Here is a 22,376-nt window from a genome sequence, read left to right on the forward strand (position 1 = left end):
TCATGTGTGTTCTGTAGCATCACAAATTTAAAAAAACAAAAACCTCCAGGTATATGTACTGCCCTGGGCAGGCTGTCTGGATCAGTGTACAATGAGAATCCTAGCTTTAATAAAATTCTGAAGCATAGCACCACATCACGGTTTATTTCTTTATTGGTTAAATGTCTTATCACTTTTTCTGGCAATGAGCCACTGGTGGAAAATATTGCATCATTAAATTATACAGCAAATAGAGTACAGATGCAACACCAATAAGGCATCTGGCAAAAACAACATTGCTACGTAAAGAGAATCCTTAAGCATGGTATGTGGGGAAAGAGAACAAGCAGGGAGAGGACAAGTGTGATTGAATAAGACAGGCATGAAGATGTGCATCTTCTAGAACTAAGAACATACAAGAAAATCTGATTTAAAAAAGGAAATATGTAGGGGTTATTTTTAATAATAAAAAGGCTGGTGAAAGAAGGTTTGAGTGTCCATATGTGAAAACAAACGGGAATTACATTCTAAAACAAAGTATTCTGTTTTCCAGCTTGTAAGAGTAAACAGGTTTATTTTATTTTATTTTTAATCTGAGAACAGCATGACACACTTTGCAGGCTCTAGGAATGTATCATCAATAGGAAGGGCTACTCTCCCAGCAGCAGATGGCTGCAGGGTATCCACTAACTTGTGGGTGTTCTCCTACAGAAACCCTGTCTGAATGCCCAGGGAAGCAGCCATGCACTAGACAAGGTCCTGATAGGCCTTGAAATCCTCAGATATTGAAGGAGAGGAAGAGCCAGGCACTGCTGAATCACCCAGGGACAAAAAAGAGGCAGTTATCTGAGCTAAGGTTTGCTCCCTCTTCTGGACTGGTGGATCTGGAAGGGGTAGCTCCATAGGCTCTGCATGGGGAAGGCTCACTGATACCTGAATCTCAGGTTGATCTGGGGTCTCCATCACCAATCTGCCAGTGAGCTGAGAAGTGCAACTTCCATGACCAAGGAGAGCCCAATGGATTTTAAAGAGGCCACTGGACATAAGTATACAGCATTGGTGGTCAGTAAGCAATTAGCCAGGGGCCCCCATCTCAACTGCGAGACAAGTGCCAATCCTGATGTAGATGGTACTTCACAAATGGTCCCCAATGTGGGTCGAGCGAGGAGAGCAGGAGGTGGAAATCACTGACCTCGACACTGAGGATCCTCAGGTTTCTCAGAATAAAGGTGGAGCCAGTACTGAGGGGTAAGTAATCGGTCTGATTTATCTGTTGCTGAAAATGAAGGAGAGACTGGCACCAATGGTGGAAACCCTACTGTTGGCACCGAACATACCTCCGCTGTTGCCGGTTCTGGGAGTGGCATCGACCCCGAAGTCAGCGGTGGTACTGAACCAGCTGACATTGCCCAAGTGGAGGATGGTAAGAGCCGCCACAGTAACACTGGCAGTGCCGAATGCAACAGTACCAAAGAGTTTCCCAGTGCCGAGGAGTCCCTTGCACTGAGCCAGTACCAGATCTGCTTCCACAGATTGTGGAAGGGGAACATCTGGGTGTGGTGCTGACAGACCCTAAGCGGCTCATCCAGCCAATGGGGCCATAAACAATGTAGAACTGGCAATGTCCTGTACCAAGGGAGAGGTCAGGACAGAAAGGCAGAAGAGGTGCGTAGCCGCCTGGTATGCTACCGGCATGGAAACAACCAGAGCTGGCATCGCCCTCATCCATACCAGACTCAATGGATGCACCAGGGCTGGAACGAGAGTTGGCATTGCTGGGGTCTCTAACCTCCCCATGCAGTCTGGGGAGGAGTTAGGGGCACCCATGCCATTCAATGTACTGGTACTTGCACCCTGCTGGTCCACACTCTTTGTAGAGGAGGCAGAAGAGTCCCCACGAGACCATGGAATGGTCTCAATTAGTCTTTTGAAATCTTTTCACCAGCACACTCGACAGGCTCCTCCATCTCTTCTGAGAGGTACCAGCTCCAGGACATGAAGCAGCAGCACTCTCAGAACCCGAGGGCGACCTCCGATCTGATGAGGGGCCTCGGTGCCAAAGCAGGCCACATGGCGGTTCAAGCAGGTGCTGCTTTAAGTGAAGATCCCTGAGTCTGTTTCATGAACGATCTACAAATCACACACCGCTCCTTGATGTGGGCCTTGTTCCCCCACACAACAGACAAGGTTTAAAGCCTGGTGAGGGAACCACAGGGGAATACTTAAGTATATGCAACTAATACTAAATCTAACTAACACTAAGGGTACTACTAACTATATGCAGAAAGAAAAAGACTAAAACATGTGAGATATTGTGAAGTTAAGAACCACACAGAGCTCTGACTCCAGGCATGGATGGTAAGAAGGAACTGAGGGGGGGTAAGGACGACAAAGCCTCATTTAGTCAGGGGAGGGGCTATGGCCACAAGCCGTGAGCACCACCCCTCTACCGGTGCTGCTAGTCAAAATTCTCTGGCTCCAGTGCACTGGGAACATACACACCTAAGTAGAATACACAGCTGCATCTACTTGAAGAAGAATCAAAGCCTAAGTTATGTGACATCCCCCCCCGCCACCAAAAAAGAGTGATCCTAAGTAAAGCTCCGATTTAGTCACGTATATTTTTAGTTAAAGTCACGGACAGGTCACAAGCAAAAATTCACAGTCTGTGACCTGTCCATGACCTTTATTATAAATACCTGTGACTAAATCTTAGCTGGGGTGACTTTGAGGGCCCCCACGGGGCTGCTTCTCTGGGGGCCCTGAGGGGAGCTGGGGCCGCCAAGCAGAGGCTGGTGCAGCTGTCCCCAGGGCCACTGCTCCAGCCGCACCCGAACCACTGCTCAGAGGTCACTGAGCAGTGACTGGTGCGGCTGGATGCGGGGCTGCTCCAGCAGTGGCCAGTGCGGATGACTGCAGGGCCACCTGCCCTGGCATCAGCCACGCTGATCATTGCAAAATGCATGGAGGTCTCAGAAAGTCACGGAATCTGTGACTTTTGTGACTTTTGCAACAGATACGCAGCCTTAATCCTAAATCCTTAATGTAACATCTTTAAAAAAAGTCATTGATAGCTAAATCTTGCACATACTGCCTGGCAAGATCCCAGTTCCTGAAAATGCTGACAATTTTACAAAACTGAAATAATGCACTATACAATTTTTTTAATTAATCACCACAGGTGGTAATTCTTATAAAAAACAGAATGCTTTGTTTCTACAGTGATGGTATTTAGTATATTAGGTATACTCTGAGGAAAGAAAGATAAACATTTAAAAATTAAGTAAGATATTTTTCACATTTCAACACCACAAAAGAGACTTTAAAGTACAATGTTAAAAATGCATGTCAAAATTAGGACACCATACTATTGTCACAGTTTCAGAGTAACTGCACCTGTATTTCCCACTCTGTGGTCCCTCGAGGGAATCCACTTAAGGTTTCTGGCTCCCAGCCATTGCTTCTTCTGAGCAGAAACCCACATCTCACTCCCTTCTGACCAGCGTTTTTAAGGCTGCACAGCTTCCTCATCTACACTGTGATATCCACAGCAAGACAGTCTGCCTAAAAAGCCAGTCCCTTTGCTTTTCTTTCTCTCTGAGGGGTAGGTGTTGCCAGCAGTTACAAGTTACCACACCGCTCCTTCTAAGCGAACACATTTATTGTTAAGGTAAAAGCATTATAGAGAATGCTGGACCATTAATGTTGATTTTCAATAAGTCCTGGAGCACTGAGGAAGTTCTAGAAGACTGGAAGAAAGCTAATGTGGTCCTAATTTTTAAAAAGGGTAATTGGGATGACCTGGATAATTATAGGCCTGTCAGCCGTACACCAATGCCAGGCAAGATAATGGAGCAGCTGATATGGGACTCAATTAATCAAGAACTAAGGGAGAGTAATCTAATTAATGCAAATCAACATGGGTTTATGGAAAATAGATCCTGTCAAACTAACTTGATATCTTTTTTTTGATAAGGTTACAATTTTGGTTGATAAAAGGTAATAGTGTTGACATAATATACTTAAAATCCTGTCAGGCAATTGACTTGGTATCACATGACATTTTGATTAAAAAAACTAGAAAGATATAAAATTAGCCCAGCACACATTATATGAATTAAAAACTGACTAACTGATAGGTCTCAGAATGTAACTGTAATCCAAGAATCGTCGTCAAGTGGGTGTGTTTCTAATGTGGTCCTGTAGGCATCAGTTCTTGGCCCTATGCTATTTAACAATTTTATTCATTACCTGAAAGAAAACATAAGGTCATCCCGGATAAAGTTTGCAAATGACACAAAAAATGGGGAATTGGTAAATAACGAAGAGGACAGATCACTGATTCAGAGCAATCTGGATTGTTTGATAAGCTGGATGCAAGCAAACAATATGTGCTTTAATATGCGTAAATGTATACATCTAAGAACAAAGAGTGTAGGCCATACTTACAGGATGGGGGAACTCTATCGTGGGAAGCTGGAACTCTGAAAAAGATTTGGGAGTCATCGTGGATAACCAGCTGATCAGCAGCTCCCACTGTGATGCTGTGAACAAAAGAGCTAATGCGATCCTGGGATGCGTACACAAGGGAATCTCAAAGAGGAGTAGAGAAGTTATTTTACCCTATATTTGGCACTGGTACAAATGCAGCTGGAATGCTGCATCCAGTTCCAGTGCCCACAATTCAAGAAGAATGTTGATAAATTGGAGAGGGTTCAGAGAAGAGCCACAAGAATGATTTAGAAAATATACCTTATAGTGATAAACTCAAAGAGATCAATCTATTTAGTTTAACTAAGAGAAGGTTAAGGGGTGACTTGATTACAGTCTGTAAGTATCTGAATGGTGAACAAATATTTAATAATGGGCTCGTCAATCTAGCATAGAAAGGTATAACACAATCCAATGGCCAGAAATTGAAGCTAGACAAATTCAGAAAGGAAATAAGGCATACATTTTTGACAGTAAGGGTAATTAACCATTCGAACAACTTAACAAAAGTCCTGCTGGAGTTTCTATCACTGACAATTTTAAAAGCAAGATTGGATGTTTTTCTAAAAGATACACTCTAGGACAGGGGTGGCCATCCTGAGCCTGAGAAGGAGCTAGAATTTACCAATGCACATTGCTGAAGAGCCACAGTAATATGTCAGCAGCCCCTCATCAGCTCCTCCCTCCCCCCGCACCTCCCACCCACCGCAGCCCCGCCAATCAGCACATCCCCCTCCCTCCTGATCAGCTGTTTTGTGGTGTGCAGGAGGCTTGTGGGGGGTGGGGGGGAGGAGAGAGGGCACAGCAGGCTCAGGGGAGGGGGTGGGAAGAAGTGGAGTGGGGGCAGGGCTTGTGACAGAGCCAGGAGTTGAGCAGTGAGCTTCCCCCCGCCTCCCCGGTACATTAAAAAGTTGGCGCCTGTAGCTCCAGCCCCAGAGTCGGTGCTTATACAAGGAGCAGCATATTAACTTCCAGAGCTACAGGTTGGCCCCCCCTGCTCTAGGAATTATTTTGGGGAAGTCCTATGTCTTGTGTTATACAGATGATCAGACTAGATGATCACAATGGTTCCTTCTGGCCTTGGCGTCTATGAGACCATGAAAGCATATAAAAATAAAAGAACCACATATACTAAGCAGCTTACCAGAGGTCACCCTGAACTTCAATATAGGGCTTTGGCAAGTATTAGTCCTTCAGACCCCACAATTGGGTTTTCCCAGTGGCTACAAGTTCATATCAATCTTTAGATCAGGATCCAGAACAAAGGGCTTGAGTGAGCTGAAGCTCAGCTATTATCCAAAAGTCCTTTCTTTGTCTGTTGGTCTCTGAAAAATGCAGAATGAACCAGAATATGCAAGCTTCCCATGGAGGTGGTACCTCTCTGGAAGAGTCACTCTCTGAGTGATTTGCCTTAATCATCCCCCACTGTTTTCACTTCCTGGAGGAGCTGTGGCAACCTTCCCACTTGGAGCATATACAATCCCTGACCCACAATGATACATAAACCATTCACCTTAGAGACTAACCAATTTATTTGAGCATAAAATAAATTGGTTAGTCTCTAAGGTGCCACTAGTACTCCTTTTCTTTTTGTGAATACAGACTAACACGGCTGCTACTCTGAAATAAACTATTCATACACTTAATACAATATGGTCTCCCATAGATATGGTAGGAAGTTGCCCTATTTATCACAACAACTACATTTGTCGCTACCCCTTAATCAGTCCAAATGCTTATATTGGTAACCAAAACTTAAGTAATGTAGCATAGAATGCAAGTATAGAATTTTACACATTCCTTAAAACAATTTCAGAAGAATATAATTTGGTAGATTTCCATTGTAATCTTATTCTTATTAGGTTGTTTATATCTAACAGGGTCAATATCTCAAGGAAAATGACAACTAGGATGGTCCTTTCTTAAGGAGAATCTGATTCCTGTCACTGAATTCAAATAATTCATCATGCGAAGGCGTGAGCTTGATTCTCTCTTACCATAAAATCCAGGACCGTTTCTAATGTCCTTGAGGATTTAAGGTAAACATACTGCCAGTTAAACTGGAAAAGATGGATTCTCCACTAAATCTCCACAAGTTTAAACACAATTTGGAACATTTTAGTTATATGCATATCATATAGATGATTTTGCTACAGCAGAAATACAAGCAATCCAGAGCAGATTCATTTATTTCTTGATATGGCATGCTGATTCTCTAGAATTTGAGAATTCAGTCAGCCATGGGAAGCTGGGCTTCTGTTCTTCCAAAACAATTTAAGTGCATTTGGTGGTATCAAAGCAAACTGAATTGTACTCTTCAGGTTATGACTGGCTGTCATGAACTATTTTATCTTTAAATATATTTATGACTTAGTACTTTTATCTCTACTTATATGATTTGTGGGTCTGGTGTTATCAGAAAATTGAATAATGAAATGTTTGGAACAAAACAGAGATGAGGAATACAAAATATTTATAAATGTCTTCTCTTTCGTGGCTCTGTCTGTCTAAATTTTCCCCTGTGACAAAATCAACTCTCTCCCCCAGTTTAAACTTTTTTTCCAGACACATCAGCATAGGAGGTCAATTGAGGTTTTATAAGTATACATATTATTTTAACTTTAAAAGACATCAAAGAAATGTTCTGTACTGCTAAAATAAAGATCAAGAGTACAAAATATTTATGAGTGTTTTCCCTTCTGTGGATCTGTCATGAATGTACATTTAAAAAGCACAAATTTGTAATAAGAAAATATTTTAAAAGTTAAAATATTTGTTAGCTAACACAAAAAGGAAATGCATGAACTTGTAAAACTAAGTGGTACTCAGGTAAACTAAAATAGGAAAAAAAATTGGAAATTTAAGATGTTATTTATGGCATATTCACAAAAATATTCCTTGTCTGAACAAGACTAAATTGATGAGAGATGAGTATTAGTTATTGCACAACTTTTTAGATTTATTTCAGTAAAACATTTTACTGAGTATTCAAATATAGATTTCATCCAGTTTGAATCAAAACAGGAATGGTATGGAAAAAATGAGCTTTAACAGTTACATGACCGATACGTTAGGGCATTTTTATAATTTACAAAGGCTAACTTATACTAGTTCAAAAGAATATGACCATAAGCATCAGCTGCAACTCAGCTTCAATAACTCAGAGTAGCCCATATGTCCCTCAAGACTTCAGGGGGAAAAGGGACAAGCATTTTCTTTATTTAAATTAGTCTGTGCCTTTATTATGTATTTTGCAAGCCTCTGGAGCATCCAGCCAGGACCAGTGTCAGTCTCCTCATTATATTAAATACAAGCTGTTTTTAATTGGCACCTTATAGTCTTCTATAACCAAATGGACTGAACCAAAATTTGAAAATACAACTGAAGGCTAATTAAGGAGCCTGAGAAATATCCAGATATTGCAAAACTGTGAGGGGAGAGCAAATAAAATCAAGATTAAAATGTATTATTTTTTAAAAGTCTAAAATTTTTAAAATGTCTAAAAAGCATCCAGATAAGATTTGTAAAATATGTGTCTAATATGAGTTCAGATAGTATCATATCAGTATGTAAATACAGCTGTTTGCTTCACTTGTTTATATGAATTATGCACAGCAAGAAAGTACAAAATATATTAAAATGCACAGATAAAAATTAGAACATAACTAGCTTTGTGAAATTAACATGAAAGCAGAACAGAGAAAATCAACATTGTAAAGCTTTATAAATTAGAACTTTATTTATACTCCATACAACTGCACACTTTCATTCAAACTAGGTCTGTTGTTTGAGGCCCTAACAATCTTATGTGTGAAACATGTCTCCTCCCTGGTAACAGAAGTAGATCTGGTCACTATTACCAGATACCCACATGGAGAGGGCTATGATAATATGGGCTAAATCCAGCTTCCAGGCAGTTATTTGAGGGTTGGTACAAAGGTACATACAGGTACCTTTGAGGTACATATAGGCCAATTCCATGGGCAAACAATTAATATACAGAGCCTCTGAAATCAACTTGGCACATTTTGATTGGAAAGGCTGCAGTGATGGTATTCACTTAACCCCGTTTTGTGGGTTCTAGAAGTAATCACCACCTATTAATTTCAATAGGTAGGCTAAAAGCAAATGATTTCTCACATGTCCAGCCTTGTCCTATGTTCATCCATGTTGGACCTCAGATTCATGTTGTGAATAGTTGCTAGAAACCCTAAAACTTTCAAAAAGCCACCACTCACATAGATGAGATACTGTTCAAATTCAACTCAAGGGTGTGAATGAGGCATATATATGTTACATCTTTGTTCACTGAGGGATGTACACATGAACACACTAAAACAAACAAAGACGGGCAAAGCTTAAAACTCTTAAGACAGAAAATAGACAAGTAAAAAATGCAAACAGGTAAGAGTGAAGAAACAAAAAGTAGTAAATAGGCTTTATACTATGTAACTTCCCTGCTCCTTGTTTAATATTCATCTTATAAGACTTTGGGGGCAAGGATGACACTGTAACTATTCTCAGTAGATAGTTAAATGCATGTGTAAGGCCTGGTCTACACTACAGAGTTAGGTCAATTTTGTCAGGTTATGCCAAGTTATTGTGTAGGTGACTACACTACATCGTTCCTCCTACCGCTTTAACTCGCCCACTATGCTGACCTAATAAATCCACCTTGGCAAGAGGCATAGCGCTGAGGCTGACATACTTAGGGTGATGCAGTGTCAGTATAGACACTGCATTGCTAACGTTGACTTTAATGGACTCCAGGTGGTGTCCTACAATGCCCCACTGTGACCGCTCTGGTCACCTTTTAAGAAAAACTCTGCTGTCTGGAGGCCAGGTACACCGGAACACACCTCTCCTCTTTTAAAGCCCCAGGAATTTTTTGAAATTCCATTTCATATTTGCTTGGCATGGAGAGCTAACGTAGCAGCTGACCATGCAGGCTCCATGCGGGAAAAGTGCTCCAGCCTGGAGTACACCAGAGGTGGTGGATCTCCTGAGTCTGTGGGGAGAGGAGGCTGTTCAGGTGCAGCTCTGATAGAGCTATAGGAACTTCAATATCTATGGCCAGATTGCTTGGGGCATGGCGGAGAAGGGCTAAGATAGGGACATGCAGCAGTGCTGCATGAAAATCAAGGAACTGTGGCAGGTGTACCAGAAGGCAAGGGAGGCAGACAGTCATTCTGGTTCAAAGATGCAGATGTGCTGCTTCTACAAGGAGCTGCATGCCATGCTTGGTGGTGACCCCACCCCCACCACCAAGCACCCCGTTAATACTTCGGGGGAGTCACAGGCACTGCAATGAACCCTGAGGACAAGATGCTGGAGGAGGAAGAGGAGGAGTATGGGGGACAGGTGACCGGGGATATGGTGGTGTGGCGAGCCAGGACCTGTTTTTGACTCCTGAGCAGTCAGGGACATATCTTCTGATATACTACTTTTTAAATCAGGCTAGAAGAGGTAGTGGAGGTAGAGGAAATAACCAATGGAGGTACAGTTGCTATCTGCTTCTCATTCCCCTTACAGTTAGGCAGAGGGGGCACTGCAGAACAGTTTGTTTATATGCACTGGGATGTCCTGTGAATCCTCCCTATAGATCTATAGGAAACTTCCCTGGAGGTAATCTGCAATCCTCTGCCAAAGGTTTCTTGGGAGGACTGCCTTATTTTTTTCCTGTGGTAGGATGCTTTCCCATGCCAGTCAGCAATTATGTCAGCAGGCACCATTGCAGCACAAAGGCTAGCAGCATACAGACCCGGTGTGCATCCAGAGGTGTGCTGGAGCGGTTTACTTTCAGCCTCGGTTACCCTCATGAGTGAGATATCAGCTAAAATCACCACTGCTTGTGGAAAACTTTGCCAGTATTCAGTTCAATTGCCCTATCCACTTGTACTGATGCCTGAGTGCTACCTCTCCACCTATTATACCGACTCACCTCCTCTCCACAGACCATACTCAGCATGGCTGGGACTGTTGCTATGCTCTATAAATTTCAAGGGGAAGTGAGAATGTTGTGCTTGTAACTTGTGTGGATCAAGGGGAGTGAATACACTCACAATAGTACCTCTGTCCATTTTTTTTTTTAGCAGTTGCAAAAGAGACCCTTGAGGGTCTCTCCACCCACACTGGTGGAGCAGCTCAGCCAGATAGGCAAGAGAAAGAGGAGGACAAGGGAAGACATGTGCCAGACTGTCCTGAAAGCCTCTGGCACTTTGGATTGCAAGCAGAGCGCTTGGAGGGTCCTGATAAATGACAAAATCCAGAGGGACAGTGAGGACGCGAGAAACGGGCAGCAAAAGATGATAGTGCTGCTTTGGGAGCAAACAGACATGCTGCAGTCCCTTACTGAACTTCAGGCTGAGCACATCCGGGTTCGTCTTCCCTTTAGCCAATAGAGAACTGCATTCTGGGACCTCCATACATTCTCCCAACTCATTTCACGCATCTTCCAGGGCCACAGCAATATCCCAGGCACTGAACCTCATGGGAGAGTACACACAATGCCAGTCACACATACACCCAGCTGTGCGCAACTATGTTGGTGTATGTATTAGTGAATTCCTGTTCCTTACCCTTTAACGATACTTTTACCTGTATGAATGAAGTTTATTTCAGCTTTAAATAGGTATGTTTGCATGGGTGTGGAATAAAAGTATATTTCTGGAAACTTAATTAATCTTTATTAGTCTCCAACATACAGTGACTGTGGCCAAAATATAAAGATAAACAGCAACAGCTTTATTTGCATTGTTATAGTAGCATGCATACATCACTCATTACAAGGTTCAGGGCATGGTGCAAAAAAAAAAAAAATCAAAAAACAATGCCTGGCACAGTACACTACAGCAATACACATTACTGTGGCTCATTGTTAAAATGCTCCTTCAAAGTTTCCCTGAGCTGAACAGCCCCCCATTGAGCCCTTCTTATTGTCCTGGTATGTAGCTGTTCAAAATCAGCAGACAGCCAAATCCACCTCTATGCTCCACCCCTGCGGAAACTTCTCCCCCTTTGCTTCACAGATATGAAGCGCACAGCAGGCATCTATGACCATGGGGATATTTTCTTCATCTAGGTCTAATCTCTTGAGTAGACAGTACTAGTGGCCCTTCAAACAGCCCGAGGCACATTCAACAATCATTCTGCACCTGCTGAGCCTGCTGTTGAAGTGCTCCATGCTGTCGAGATGGCTGGTGTACAGCTTCATGAGCCACAGGAGTAAGGGGTAGGCAGGGTCTCCCTGGATCACTGTTAGCATTTTAACATCCCCCAGGGGTAATCCTTTGGTCTGGAAAGAAATTCTCTGTTTCCATCTTTCTGTACAGGCATGTGTTCCTAAAGATGCGTGTTCATACACCTTTCCTGACCAGCCCTTGCTGATGTCAGTGAAATGACCCCATGATCCACAAGCACTTGCACCACCATAGAAAAGTAGCCTTTTCTGTGTATGTACTCTGTTGCAAGGTGGTCTGGTGCCAAAATAGGGATATGTATGCCATCTATTGCCACATTGCAGTTCAGGAACTCCATTACTGCAAACCATCCACTATGTCCTGCACATTGCCCAGAGTCACAAGCCTTCATAGCAGGAGGTGATTAATGGCCCTGCACACTTGATTTACCAACTCCAAACTGATTCCCGACTGATCGATAGCAATCTGGCATTGCAAGCTTCCACAAAGCAATCACTTGCTTCTCCACTGTGAGTGCAGCTCTCATTTTGGTGTTGCTGCGCCAACGGACTCTGATGAGCACTGCACAGTTCCATGAATGTGGCCTTGTGCATCCAAAAGTTCTGCAGCCGCTGCTTGTCATCCCATTCCTGCATAACATTGCGATCCCACCAGTCTGTGCTTGTTTCTCGGGCCCAGAACCATCAGTCTGCCTTGTGCAACTCCTCCGTGAATGCCAACAGCAATCTTGAATTGTTTCTTTCCATGGCGCACAGCAAGGCAGACACCCAAGGCATCATCATCAGACTCACAGCTCAGAAAATACTGCAAGATTGAGCTTGTTGTGTACATATTGCTCAATGAAATACTGAAGAGCAGTGCAGGATCCATGCTTCTCACAAAGATGGCAGATGCACAAAGTAGCGGGGCTTTGGAAAAGTGGCATGAAATGTAATAGGATGCCCATTGAATGATGGAATAAAGAAAACTGCATCATGGAATGCTGAACTCATGTTCCCAGCCACCCCATGTGACCCGTTTGCACTCATGAGACATTGCAACCCCTTCCCAAAACTCTTGGCACTAGATGGTAGAGAGTTGCACAGTGGGATAACTAGCCACAGTGCATTGCTCTCTGCATCAATGCAAGCACTGCCACTGTGGATGTGCATCAGCGACACAAGGAGTGTAGTGTGCACATGCAACAGCAGTTTAATTACAGCAGTGGCTGTATGTTGACATAACTTAAGTCTATTTAATTTTGTAGTGTAGACAAGGCCTAAGTCTTTGAAAGACTGGGGTCCAAGCAATTAAACTAAAGAATTGGAGGTAAGAACAAGAATCACAGTCTATCATATTAAACATTTATATCAACATATTTAAATATTGAACTTAAATATTTTTAAATGTAGCAGTTGTGAACATTGTGAAAATGAGATAAGAAGGTGAGAAAGATGAGGAAGGTTTTAATTCAAATAAAATCTTGCCACTTTCTCCTCCCTTCAATGCTCCTTCCCATTATCTTCAAAGATGACATTTAAACCTGTCTTAGCTTCTTCTAATAGCAGTTAAGTCTTTGTCTGTTGAAAGAGTTAGAGCAGCTTGAAGTACAAAACAAAGGTTTCTTTATAGACACTTAACATTTTAGCTGTTCAGCAGTTCCCAAATGTGAATATTCCTGCTTCCTTGTACCAGGTGATTTGAGATTATATAAAGTTCTGCTGTTTAGCAGAAAGTATGAGCAGAGGACAGACATATCCAAGGCACTCACTTTTCTGATGCCTACATTACTCTGCTTTGGGCTGGACTCACAAGAACTCTTAATTATGAACAGAGGCAGCTGATAGCTATCTTTCAATATCTGCCTAGGAAGTCTATCCTACACTGCTGACTAGAGCCTCATCCTCCTACAGTGATATCTGATATTTGTTTAATGATTACCTTTATTTTGAACTTTTATCTTCACATATTACCCTATTCTATCATGACCTGTGTTGCTTTAATTGTCTTCAAGATGGCTTCATATATACTGCCTACCACAAAATTATTTAACAGCGATATTTGTATATGAACCTGATAAAAAAGAAAACAAACAGATCCAGACTTGATTTAAAAAAAATATTTCACATCATGTTACACTCCACCTTATGGTTACACATATATATAAGGCCAAAGGCAAGAGACTGAAAATGCTCCTTATTACATTCACACCCCCAAAGAGATCAATGAAATGTAGAAATAAATGCAGACCATTCACTTAATGAGAGTTCATTTTCCAACAAAACTATCTCAGCTTGGCATGTTGAAGCTGCTACTAAATTTGATGTGTTTGTAATGAACATAGGTTTAATACTACAAAATGTCATTTCCTCATTTAAAAGGCTAGACAATTAAGAATGCATACAGAAGACTAAATAGCTGCTGAGTGGAATTTTTCATAGGAAGTCTAGCATTTCTGTTCAGTAGGAAGAAATGGCTCCTCAGGTGGGTTCTTCTGCCGTTTAATATACACTTTATTTTAATGGCCAGTTTAAGCTGAATAGAAGTTGGATGATTGAGATACTTTGATTTACACCTTGTCAGAACGTAGGGTATTCTCCTCCCTGAGTAAATTTTGACAAAACCAAAAAAATACCTGTTCACTGACATTTTCCAGGGAAAATGTTGACTTTTTGGCAGAAAATTGTGCCTTTATTTTCCATTTTGAAACACCATTATAGTACATCATGGGATTTGTAGGTCAGGTGCCTCATGTTCCCATTTTCCTGGGCTTCGTGGTTTGACTACATGTCCCAAGGCACACCACAGTTTCCCTTCTTGCTGAGCCACCATGGTGAATTTTCGGAGTCCCTGACCATCGTGCACCGTGGCTGATGCAGTCCGGTTGGAGAACCCAGCCCACAGAAGAGAATGGAGATGGGAGGCACCTGAACTACAACTCTCATGGAGGAAACAAATCAAAAGTTTCCACAGAAAGCAGACACTTCTTGTGAAAAATGCGTACGGCCAAAACCACCAATTTTCCATCAAAAACAAGTCAATGGAAAAAAATTTCAACTAGCTCTACTTTGAGTTCTGTGTTTCTGTAATATAAGGCAAAGACTTCCAATTTCCTGAAATGTGGTACACTTGAGTAATATTTCACCTTAAATCCAAGCTACATAACCTACGGAATATCTTTTGGAAAAGGGGGTTTAGAACAAAATATATCTAACAAGATAGACTAATTCATAAGAAAAGGGTTAATTTTAGAGACATGATATTTGGGATCCCTCCTCATGACCTCTTGTCTGGAGAGAAGCAGGCGAAATGCACAAACTTTTCCTTAACAGAACAACTAGCTCTTAGCTAGCTGACACTGCAGCAAGCGGAAAGTCCACCTTAAGAGAGGTGGGCCAAGAGGGAACTTGGCCCTCATGGTTTGAAGGAAGCAGGGCCTATAGAACATGTAAGAATAGATTTAAATTCCACTTTGCAAGCATACAGATAATTTTAGGATGATGTGAAGCAAAGTTTTTAAAAATCTGGAGAAATGAGTAGCTAAAGTAGAATAATTATCTGACAGATGGAGATTGCCCAAGGCTGCCACTTGCTGCATAAAACACTGAGACTGAGCTTTTATTTCTTTTTTTTTTTTTTTAAACCCAACATTAGACATTCCAAAAGCATGCTGAATATTAACTGTGGAAGGTACAACATTATGTTCAGTATAAATGCTGTCCAGATTTAAAAGTGGATTTTTTTAAACTGAACTGAAGTGTCAGAGCGTGATTCTAAATACCCAGATACAAGCAATACAGACTATATAGTGACAATACCATGAGGCAGAGTCTTGTGACATCCAGATAAACATTGACCCGAGTGTGTTGTAACCCTCCTCCTTCACTATGCCAATGCTGGCAGCCTTCATTGCACATTTCTATCACAAGAACCTTTGTGCCTTTTTCCATATTGTCCCTCATACAAATAATGCACCCTCCGAATCACTTTGCACAGCCAACACCCTGGCCTCATTCAAAACCCTTCTTAAGAGCTACTTCTTCTGTGATGCCTGTGATAAATGCCTCAATAAGTCTAAGCAAATGGTTTGTTAGGGATCAATTTACACTTCTTTTTCATGTATTAGAAAACAAAACTTTGACATTTACACTTAGCTAATATATGCAAATGTGTGTACCTATCACTGTCACTCCCGCACTGAGTTCTACACCCACTTTTTGCATCTTGTCCTTGTTTGTACTGTAGCACTTTGGGACAGGGACTACCTTTTATTTTATGTTCATAGGGGACCCCCAGGACAATGGGACCCCAATCTTGAGTGGGATATTTGGGTACTAATATAATACAAATTATAATCTTGTGGAATTGATATTGTTATGATTTGTATACAGCTCAGACACTAAAGTGATTAGTGTGGTATAAGAACCTGTACAGAACAGAACACAGTGCCAGGAATGGAAAGGCCCTGTCTTTGAAGACCTGACAACCTAAACTGACAGTTCATAAACAAAGTAAAGGGGAAGGAAAGGCCACAAAAAACCTGCACAGTGTATTGTGTTAGTTTAACAGTTTTTGTGTTATGATTTTTCCAGTCACTGGTTGGTTAATATTTCTCAGCTTGGGAAGGAAAGGAAGCACTAGTATTCACAGACAAGTCTGTAGGATTTATAGGGCAACTCATGACTGAAATAAGGAGACTACTATTTATATGAAATGACAAATCATGGTCTTCATGTCCATTCTCTGACAATTAAAATGACTTGAGCTTTTTCCCCATTAAATGTTCCAGATTACTCTAGCTGTAAAGGAAAAGTATATCACATCATCTAACATTATATCCAACCAAAGGGGTCTGTGACTAGCTCTCTATGGCTCAAAGAATGATTTCATATATTTGTTGGTAGCAAAAAGGTCCAGGATTGGATTATAGCAAGTGTATGGTGTCCTGAAACATATTTCACTTCAACTCCCAGTCTCCAACCCTGTATTACTGACATTTGACCCTTTGTTTCAATTTTTCTGAATGTATGTGGCCAACATGGTTACATTGTCTTCTGCCTCTTACACTCCCAGCACACACACTACTACTCCTGACTTCCTGATACCCAAGCATGTTTTTTTAAAATTACACCTTATAATTTATTTCTCCCTTAGAAGATGGGTAAAATTCCTTTGAACCTTTCCTATATGTCAAAGTTCCACACAAAATTGATGCTCTTCTGTGATTTGAAATAGTATCAATGGTTTGACAAAACGGATTGTCCCACCTGTTAGGATGCTTCCATTCAGAGCCAATCAGACCAAACATTTGTCTGTCATTTGTTTTTCACACACTGTTCAGAAAGCCACCAGGCAAACTGCACAAAGGGAGAGCTAACAGAGAAATGACTGAACAGTTTTGAGATTCAGTTCTGGTATGCCACTACTATGTACCTAGAAGTTTGTGGACACTGACAAACTGATGCCTGAGGATTCTTCAAACGTTTCAATATTTGTTTCATTTTTCCAGAAATGTTCTTAAAATGTGGCTCTTTGGGATAAGTTATCTCAGACTTTTAAAGTATTTCTCCATTTGTGATAAATCCAGGGTGCTGCAGAGCAGCAATCGAATATCTTATTTCTGCTAATGTGCTTTGATTAACAGATCACTCAGCAATGAAATAGATATGTATGTTCATGTTCCTGAAGTTTTACTGCTATTAGGATCAATATAGTTTAGGCAAAACACAAGAAACCACTCAAAGGCTGAAGAGCCTGAAGTTATGAGACTACAACCTGGGGAAATCTGAAGGAATTTCAAAGTAGTGGCAAGTGAAGTTAACCTTCTTTTAAATGTATGGAATAGGGGAGATCTCCAGTTTGAATTTCTTGCTTTTGTGAGATGCAGGCCCTCCACCAAAACTTTTTTTCATTCAGCTGATTATTAAATACAACTAAAACTGGACTGGGACTTTAGGATCAAGCATCTGTGTAACATAAAAACAAAAAACTATAAAATCTGCCTTTTACTGGGGTGGAGCAATGCCTGTAATTTACAGCAACTTGCTGTAGTAATCACATTTGACTTTTATAGAGACTTTTATCCTGATGATACTTTACAAATTATGGGCTTGATCCTGCTCCTTTTTAATTCAATGGCAAAATTCCCATGGACTTCAATGGGAAAAGGACTGAACAGAATAAAAGAATCATCCAACCATCCATCACTGAATACAGTTATGTCTGGAGTGAACACAGCAGCTACTTAATAAAGAACACCACCATCTCAGAACAATTTAGAGATAGAAACTACATGTGAAACCACAGGAGGAATGTTAGCTAGGTAGAAAATAATTATACAAATGGGAATTTGATATCACCACAGACAATCCCCCCCGCCCTTTTTTTTTTTGTATGAAAACTACCACAAGATTATTACAAGTAATTAGGATCTCAGTTACATATTCCATCCAAAAGACTATGGGTCCCACAGCACAGTGTCCCGTAATCCCATGCTAAGGGCACTAGATAAGTACTGCTGCAGTGAAAAGACTGATAGTGGTTGAATCACCAACACACAGTTCTTAATTTGTAATGAAAGAGGTGTTGGGGCTCAAACAATTTTTAAATTTTCATAACTGACACGGCAAGCCCAGAGGTGCGGGGGCTATGAACCGCCAAGCCCAGATCTGCCGGGGCTCAGCCCCGGCAAGCCCTGGCACAAATTGAGCACTGCCAACACCACTTCCTAAAATAACTTGAGTATTCTTATAATTTCACCTGCACCAACACTGCTTAGGTTGTGAGCGCTGATAAGATCACATCCTGAGGTGGTAGGGATCTAGGTATTTGCCCATGTTTAAAGTAAAAGTTAAAGTAGAATGGAGGACTTGCTAATTGTGAGCAGTAACCTTAGCTTACTATTTCATTTATCCATTTATTCAGCTCTCCATGGAGAGCAGAAAGGATTTTCAAATGTTTATTTGAGATAAATGCGGCTTTGTCTCACCATTTGTCAGTGACAGATCAATATAGGGACATAAATTCTGATTCCATAAACATCACTGCTTAATTGTATTATAAAATAACGGATGAATTTCAGGGTACCTCTCTAATCACTTCTGTATTGCTCAGCTGTCAAGCCTCCGTCCAGTATATAGTATTTTTGACCTAAGGGAAAAAACCACTTTCCTTAACAGGTTGACTGTTACATCAATGCCTGCTTTTTCAGAAAGCCTAGCTTGGGAACAAACCAAAAGGAAGCCCAATGCCATAATTTTAGAATTGCTAGCAGCGAGGCATTCAGTTTAATGAAACAGATTTTCTAGTTATATTAGAACTCAATCTAACAGGTGCTTGTTCATAGCCATTTTATTATAGCAGTGCTCAGAGTCCTGAAACTCCTTTTTAAAGCATAAACTTGTATGTGATTCTTTTTGATACTCCTGCAGCATCTAAAAAATCCTTATATTTCTGTTATTCCTTTCAAACAACTGTACTAGCCATGCTGGAAGAAAGACAAGGTAATGAATGTGGTTTAATTAGGCTGCAGCTTTATTCATTTAAAATGTCTGGAAATACTCAGCAACAAATTGTACAATGCATCTCATCAATATTTCCTGGTCTCCACCTCTTTGGCTGGCTTCAGCTCTCTCCCTTACCAATCTGTTCCCAGCCAGGCCACTGCTAGGACCCCACCAATTTCCCCTATGAGGGTTAAGGGGTCTTAAAAAGGGAGGGAGATTGATTCCCCACTATACAAGACATTAGGAACCCTGAATCCCGCTTCCCCAGTTTCTTTAAGGGATGTTTTCCCTTTACATCCCCTTCAAATCCGTTTTATCTGATATCCCTTTTGTAATGAGTACCCACACTGGAATCTGCCACATTTTTTATTTACTAAGTTGCGAAATTTTAACCTAATTTCCCTGCCCCCCCATCGAGTCCTTGACCCACTGTGAGCAAGGTGATAAAGTCCACTACACTTCAGCCAATCTGGCAGTGAGGGGAAAATTCCTTCCCAGACCCCAAGAAAAATTGGTGACTAGCATAATGTCCACAGTGGATCATGAAGAAACTCAATTTTACTCTGATTCCATGATGGGTATTGCCTGCCTGATCCTAGTGAGAGGGCTTCTCTGGATCTGCCCGAAGTATAAATACTGTCCTCTCCATCCCCTTCCTCTGTTCATCTGGAATGGCAGTGCCTCCTGCCCCATACACACACACCTGGTCTGGCCACTTCCTGTTCCTCTTTGCCCCATCCAGATAAACTTCTCCCTCTGCTATCAATTGCAGATGGAGCCCTTATAAGAGGAACAAGCCCTTTTCTTCCAGCCAGCCAGATAAATGACCCACCTTACACAGTTCCTGGGACTACATTCTTAAGGTTTTGCCAAGCAATAAACTGAATAATTAAATTAACAACTGCCAATTAATTGCACCATATTACTTATACATTATTTGTGATTAACTGGTCAGAGGCTATGATTTTATAGATCACTATTCAGCATAAATATTTCCTTAAAAATTACAATAAATAATATTTTACTCAGTACTTCATAAAATTTCTTTTGGTAGGCCCCTGTGAGTTTAGTTATGTTAAAAACTTAATTAAAATGTTAACTTTTAACAACAGTTAGGCTGCTGGTATGTGGAGACCACAGCCTGTCATACTCACCAATATTGTTTCATTGTGCTCTCCTGTTCATCTGTTTGTCAGTCTGTTCTCTTATTTATACTTGCCTATACTCAGAATGTAAACTCTTTTGGGCAGGGACTGACTTTTTGTTCTGTGTTTGTACAGCACCTAAGTACAATGAGGTCCTGGCCCACAAATGAGGTTCCTAGGCACTATAATACACAAATGATCTAATAGCTGAAAACCTGTGCTGTTGCACAGGTCTGACAGTTGGATCAAACAATCCATTTTCTATGTCCACACCACCTTATGTTCACACTCCTCCTTCATGCAACCAATGAAACTGCTGCATGCAAATTAGCTGTAGAAGAAAGATGGTGATCGGTTGAGTTGCCTTTGATATCACAATAGTATAGAATTCTTTGCACAGGAATAATCTGTAAAGTCAATATGGCTCTGAATTTAAAAATTGAATGATAACAGAACACAAATCCAAGCGATTGAACTGATGATATTCTGAAAAAAAAGAGCCCTCAGCCATATTTGTAGTTGTTTTCCTCGCTTCACACTGGCTCTATGGACATTCTATGCTTCAGAGTGACGTAGTCTGACAATCCTGGATTCTTTTTACATATATAATAATAATAATACATGTGATGTAGTAAAGCACACACTGAAAATATATGGTGTCTATATGCTAATAATCAAGCAACCCAGGTAAAAATATCTAAGTTTGTAATCTAAGTTGTTCATTTACCCGTTGCATTTGATATTTAGAGCTTAATTTTCAAAAGGGGCTGTCTGAACTGGCTATGCAACATCTGCTTATGCAGGGAATATGGGCGCAAAGATATATAAAGTAGGCTTGGAAGGATTAGATTTTTATCACTAAATATAGGTAAACATCGATTTAACCCTACGCACGCAAACCGACAAAAATATTTCCACCGATGATAATTGAAATTTATAGACAGGCAAAGTAAATAAATGATGCTTGAGAATTTAAGAGAGTTTGATTTAAGGATATTTATTTGATATATTTTGACATGCAAGGTTGACAATTTGTGTTTTAATGGTTCTAAAGCTTTAACTTCTTGAATCTCAGCATTTATTGTCAGCAATTGTGAAAATTTAAATAGATAAAAACGGGAAAAAAAAGATTAAAAATAACTTTGATATTATCTGTCAAAATTAGAAATAAATACAATTACAATTCCGCCAAGCCTGCATACAAGTAACCATTTGCACACAAATTTAGAAGTCACTTCTGTATTTTGGGCACCAAACATATAATGTAGCTGGAATATAATAAATGTTTTCAGTTTTTGAAAGTAGGACTTTCCATATGAGAACAGACCAATGATTTATGTAGTCAAGTATCCTACCTCCACAGATTCTAGGCAAGTTTCTAGAAATTGTTCTTGTTTATAACATTTTCCTTTTCTAATCTAATAGCAACATAAATCTACCAAATTGAATAAATTATAATCAGCATCTTGTCTCTGCTTATTATTTGTGTGTGAAATCAGTATCATCTTATCAAATGCATACTTCACTTAAAATGAAATGATAGAACTTTTTTTGTTTGGATATCATGGCTCATCACTGATTTTAAAGCTTCAGCAGAAATCACAAAAAACTACTCTGCAATTAAATACCTTGTTTGGCTAATATAGCTTAATTTTTATTATGGAAAATCGTCCAGTTGAGCAGTTATAATGTGATTACTATCAATATCCTTTTTTAAGAAAGCGAAGTGAACATGAGAATGTGTTGTTTTTTTTAAACTGGAAACATCTGCCTCTCAAAAGCTAAACTTAAAAACAAACATTCTAATATATTCCCTACAGTAACAGTTTTTCTATTGAGTATTAAATACACATCTTCTGTTGAAATCCAAACAGGTATTTTTTGGCTTTGTGCCATACCCACAAGTTAGTAATTCTATATATTTTCAGATAATTCTCCATGTCCTTAGGATGAGAGACACTTACAATCTACCACAATCTCTATATATTAACTAGACCTGCAAGTATTTTAAAGAGTTAGATGTACTATTATTACTATTATTCAATTCTGTTCACTGGAATAATGAGCAATTTATGAAT

General features: G+C 40.4%; 1 protein-coding gene across 4 annotated transcripts in view; it reads right to left on the minus strand.

Moving 5' to 3' along the window:
• The window catches only part of RNGTT (RNA guanylyltransferase and 5'-phosphatase), a 449,575-nt gene that overhangs the window by 107,752 nt on the left and 319,447 nt on the right, over positions 1-22,376 (minus strand). The gene's annotated exons all lie outside the window — the stretch shown is intronic.

This window comes from Chelonia mydas, chromosome 3 (assembly GCF_015237465.2).
Source record: "Chelonia mydas isolate rCheMyd1 chromosome 3, rCheMyd1.pri.v2, whole genome shotgun sequence".
NCBI classification, from domain to species: Eukaryota; Metazoa; Chordata; order Testudines; family Cheloniidae; genus Chelonia; species Chelonia mydas.